Raw genomic sequence first — 6,000 nt, forward strand, 5'->3', positions numbered from 1 at the left:
TGTGTGGCGCGAACGCAGACACGGTTTAGACCATCGAAATTCATAAAGAGCAAGAAAAGAAATGACTGTCGCTTGCACTAGCGCATATTTAGAAGGTTGACATTCGCTAACCAGTGGCGTAACCAGCAGTTTTTCCCGGTGTATGTGTGTGCGGGTGGAGGAAGGGGGAGAGCGGCGGTTCGGCGAGCCGGGCGGCCGGTCGACAAGACGCCTTTTGAATCGGGGGTCGCCTAGGTTTAAGGCGTGAGGGGGTAGGAGGTTTTCTCTTTTTGGGGCCGTTGGTGTGTCGCGTCGGACGTTAAATTGAGGATCTGATCAAATATTTGAAGATCTCATAAGGTGGTTGGTGTCTTTTTTTTTTTTTTCGCAGAGCAGTAGTCGATCAGGCATTCATTGGCGGCACCGACCAACAGGCGCGATTAATTCTAAACGTCGTTGATATTTGTAAAAGTCAGTGTTGAACACTGATTTTTAATAGCAACGTTTTTGTTTGTTTGTTTTTAATTTAACGAGGTTTAATAAATAGTTTGGCAAAATGTCACGTTATGAAATACCGAATATAAATGTCTGAGCTAATTATTCGTGCGCTTCACAAACATTAATAGTAGTATATTACGGAATGAGGTCATGAAGGTGTTACCGGCAGCGAGACTAGCAATTATATTGTCTTGGCATTTTCTTTGCGTGTGATCAGGCATTTCTAAAACTGATCATTCAGTAGGCGAGTTAGGTATAACTCAAGTTTGCATTATTTGAAGTTGATTGAATATATTTCTTTCGTCCTGCGGCAACGTTGTAGGGTGATTTCGTCGAGGGTACTGGATGCCTGCTACCTTGGACTCATCTCGTGACAGTTCTTAACACTGTTTACTTCAGGTAAGCGTAGTTCGATATTTTATTTTGATATTCTTGTTCCCATTGGTGCACTTGAAATGGGGCTCTTGATCTTTATGTTTATTTTGTGTGTGTGCTGTTTGTTCATTTCCGAGAGAAAAGTGCGCGTATACTTCGAGTAAATAAATTAGGGTAAGACACACAAGGCGCTTGAGTGCGTCTTTTTCGGTGTTCTTTTTTGTGTTTTCGTCCTTGTGTGCTGTTCTTCTAATGTCTAAATAAAACATACATTGAATTTTAATCAGGCAAATCACTTCGGCAAAAATATTTACAAATTTGCCGAAGTTCGACATTCGGCAATTAGAAATTATTCGTGCGCTCCGCAAACATTAAAAGTAGTATATTACGGAATAAGGTCATTAAGTTGTTGCCGGCAGAGAGACTAGCAATTATAATGTCGTCATGACTTTTTTTTTTTTTTTTTTTTTTTTTTTTGCGTGTGATTAGGTTTTTTTTAAAAGTCTAATCTTTCAGAAGGCGAGTTAGGTATGGCTCAAGTTTGCATTATTTGAAGTTGATTGAATATATTTCTTTCGTCCTGCGGCAACGTTAAATGTAGGGTGATTTCGTCGAGGTTACTGGATGCCTGCTACCTTGGAAAAATCCCGTGACAGTTCTTAATACTGCTTACTGCAGGCAAGCGTAGTTCGATATTTTATTTTGATTTTCTTGTTCCCATTTGTGCACTTGAAATGGGGCTCTTGATCTTTATGTTTATTTTGTGTGTGTGCTGTTCTTTTCATTTTTGAGAGAAAATTGAGGGTATACTTCGAGTAAATAAATTAGAGTAAGACACACAAGGCGCTTGAGTGTGTCTTTTTCGGTGTGTTCTTTTTTGAGTTTTCGTCCTTGTGTGCTGTTCTTCTCATGTCCAAATAAAACATACATTCAATTTTAAATTGTAATCTGGCAAAGTTCTTCGGCAACAAAATTTACATATTTGTCGAAGTTCAACATTCGGCAGTTAGAAATTATTCGTGCGCTTCGCAAACATTAATAGTAGTATATTACTGAATAAGGTCATTAAGTTATTGTCGGCAGAGAGACTAGCAAGTATATTGTTGTCTTGGCATTTTTCTTTTTTGCGTCTGATCAGGCATTTTTAAAAGCTGATCATTCCGTAGGCGAGTCAGATGGCTCAAGTTTGTATTATTTGAAGTTGATTGAATATATTTCTTTCCTACTGCGTCAACGTTGTAGGGTGATTTCGTCGAGGGTACTGGATACCTGCTACCTTGGACGCAACTGCAGGTAAGCGTAGTCAGATATATTATTTTGATGTTCTTGTTCGCATTTGGGCACTTGAAATGAGGTTCTTGATTTTAATATTTTCTTTGTGTGTGTGTGGTGTTCGTTCATTTTCCAGAGAAGATTGAGGGTATACTTCGAGTAAATAAATTAGAGTAGGACACACAAGGCGCTTGAGCGTGTCTTTTTCGGTGTGTTCATTTTGGGTGTGTTCCTTTTCTTTGTTTTCGTCCTTGTGTACTGTTCTTCTCATGTTTAAATGAAACATACATTCAATTTTAACCTGGCAGAGCACTTCGGTAAAAATATTTGCATATTTGCCGAAGTTCGGCAGTTAGGGTTGGCGGTCATGTGGGTCTGCTGTGGTGCTGAGTAGCTAATGTGGTGTAGCGCTCTGTGGAGTACGTTCTTCCTCTGTCCTTGTCTTAAAGCGCACTCATGTTTTTTCACGTACAATACCAACTCGCCCAACAATCAGCACTTGTATATACTAACCTGCTACAGTAGTTGTACCCCTTTGACTAAGATTTGTTTGTCTTCTAAGTAAATCGGGGTGACAAATTTAAACATGACCGGCGAATACAAAGTGCTTACTAATCTACGATTACTACCGACATGTGATAATTTTAGTCAGTGGTGGTTAGTCAACAGTTAAACTAGTCACGTCTGGTAAGTATGTTTGATGCTTTATAATGCTAGAATCAGTGGCCCATCAAATACTCCAAATGCGTCTTAGAAAAATCTAATATTTCTTCAGTTTATTTAAATTGGGGATGATATGTTTCAACTTCATATCACATGATTTCCACATTTTTTTTGGTTCCAGGCAGGCAGTGCAATCTACCCGGTGGCTGTCAGCTCAAGCCTAAGTAATCCTGAGGCGCCCAGCGATGTGGCAGTGGAGGGAGACCTCGAAGCCGCGTCGCCTGCTGAGGCAGTCCTGGTTGCATTCTGCCTCTACTTCATCTTTGACTACACGTATCATCACCAGTTCAGGCGCAGATTCATTGCACTAGAGTACTTAATTGATCTGAAACACTCAAATGTGGAGTCACGTGCAACGAATTGCTTTCGAACGTAAAAGAAATGCCAAAAAGTAGTTTCTCTTTTAATGCCTTTTTATGCAGGTTTAGGAATTTTTTATGTCACTTGTTTAATGCTTTTTTTTTTGTCTGACCTAAGGCAGGATGGTTGATTCTGAGAGTTAAAGAAGGTCAATGATACTGCTTTAGAGTCACATTTTTGTAATTTCCGAACTCACAGCTTTTTGGTTTGTGCAGCATTGGCATACTTAATTTATTTCAGTGTACTTCATACTTGGTGCCTCAAAGCATTCGAGGGTTGTGGTTCCATGTTCACACTGATTTGTGCTTGCAAGGTTTAAATACAGCTCATTAGCAGCAGGAGATACAAGCCCTTTCTTCTTTCCACATTGGAAGAGCAAATCCCGGAGTCTGCTTTCCTCTACTCCAGCGTTCATTCCACTACTGTGGATAGGACGGGCATAGTGTACTGCTCTCCTTGAGTTGCAACGTACTAGTCATTGCTAGTCGTGTATTGGTTTGTATTGCTGTTTCCAATATATCTGATAAAGAATCTATTTTATATCACAGTGCGTTCATTTTGATTCTGGTTTGTACAAAACTCGGTCATTTGAGTTCACCCCAGTGAAGCTTCGCTATTCCAAGCAGTGTTCCAAGCATTCACGGTTATTTTCCGGGTAGACACCGATTGTTTATGAACTTTTTGTGATAATTTTATTGACTGTCGCGAACTAGAGCCCCGAAAGTGTTGTTCTAGATGCCTTTATTGCGCTTAGTGGTTTCATCTTAGAACTTTTATGAGATGTATAGTCATGCCATTGATTTTTATGCCATTTTGTTTGTGACAGCCACAATAAAACATTGTCATTTACTTTCAGAACTAGGCCGTCTTCATCTATTGTAATACCCACCATTGAAACATGTACTATCACACCCACAAAGATCCATAGTACCTTGTTTTAGGGGGCAAAAGTGATTCCATCAAGTGTACGTTTAACCTGTATTAGGGGGTGAACTGGGCCAGTTGGTTGCTGTTATACATGATGGGAAAAACAGCTCGGAAATCGCGGACTACGAAGAACAAACACGACAGGACAGCACTGTCCTGTCGTGTTTGTTCCTCGTAGTGCGCGTTTTCTGAGCAGTTTTCCTCGTCGTGTACATTTCACCCCAAAGTGGATCATAGTTCCCTTCAAAAAGAGGTAAAAGCAGCGCCCTCAATTACGTCGCCTCACCTCTCAAAAGGGTTGAAATTACCCCCTAAAGGAGGCAAAGGCTGATCCTGAAAGGATGCACTTTTAACACCAAAAGGAACTAAGGTTACCTCCAAAAGGAAGCAATGTTGCACCCTAACCAAGGAGGTAAGTTTGCACCCTCGTTGCAGGCGGTAACGTTACCTCCAAAAGGGGTTGCCCTGTGTGCTCGTCGGTTTCCCCCCTCAAGGAGGGTACTACAGTACCCTTTTTTTTTAAGAGTGTACATATTTTTCTTCTCCACTCAGTCTTAGGAATATAAACGCTGCATCCATGAATCTTGACATAGGAACCAGTATTGCACTGGTCGCGGCTTGCACGGAAAAAAGAAAATTAAAAAGCTGTGCAAAAAAAAAAAAAAAAAAAAAAAAATCGCGTCACGGGATTTTATTTTCCTACAATCTCGTAAATCCTAAATGCTGCTGAGTGCTCATTTCATGACACGTTTCTAGAACGCGCGAGTTCTTGAAGCTTGCTTCCATCGGAATGAGAAAAGAAAAGGCTGTGAAGTTTGATAATAATGCATCCGGTTTCGTATAGGCACTTAGAAGCTAACATATTTGTGAGACAGCGAACTCTTCTATTTTAATATTTATCCTATTACGTCCTTCTGCCCTACTGAAAAAAACCATTTGGCGCCCATATGAAAATAAACGGGTCCATACCGGTAACCGTTTAACCATACTGGTCACCAGTTTGTCAAAGGGGTCGCCCGTATGGCTCAAAGGGGTCCCCCGTATGAGCCATAACGGTCACCTATTTGGCAAACGGGTCGCTCGTCTGGGCAAATGGGCGACTCGTTTGGGCAAAGTTGTCGCACGTTTGCTCAAACCGGCGACCATGTTGCAAACTGCACCGGTTTAATCAAACGGCTCTCCGGAGCCCGTTTGATATTGAACGTACAGATCGGCGGCGTGGGCACGCCTAGCGTTTCAGCCGTGGCAGCCAATGTTTTCCGGAAGGCTGGGAGCGCCGGTTCATCGATTTCAGATCGTCCGCGTAATGCAAGTAATTATATTTATATTACAATTGCGCTGATTTTCGATTATACTGCAACTAAAACTAACAATTTTTTTTTTGTTTTACGTAAACGCGCGACGTTGGTGAGCCGATATTTTTGACAGACCTTTAATACTTTGTCCATCTTTGTTGCCTCAATTTACTTATTCAGCTCGAATCTCTCTCGCAGAAGACGCGACCGCTTGAAAGAATGTACGTCTAGACTCCGTTTCACTTTAATTCAAGACGCAGCGAAGGTAGCACGCGTACACGCGGCTGCAAGAAAATCGAGCATTGCGAGAGCACACCCGCCGTTGCAGCACTCAAACTACGAGCTTGCGCTGAGTTCTTTCTTCGCTCGGGCGCAAGCCGAGCTTCTGGCAGCCCCGCCGCCATTTCCAAAGTTCGAGCGCGCGCGCGCGCGCGCGCGTTTGTTCTTCGGGACTACAAAAACGCATCTCCCTGGAATGCCTGGGGAGAGGGAGAGGGGCTGTCCCGGTGGTCCCAGCGCCTTGACCTCGCCCCCTCCCTCCTCTCTTGTCACCCCTGTCACGTGACCCACA

The sequence above is a fragment of the Ixodes scapularis genome, unplaced genomic scaffold, assembly GCF_016920785.2.
Source record: "Ixodes scapularis isolate PalLabHiFi unplaced genomic scaffold, ASM1692078v2 PGA_scaffold7__128_contigs__length_106722199, whole genome shotgun sequence".
Taxonomy (NCBI): Eukaryota; Metazoa; Arthropoda; class Arachnida; order Ixodida; family Ixodidae; genus Ixodes; species Ixodes scapularis.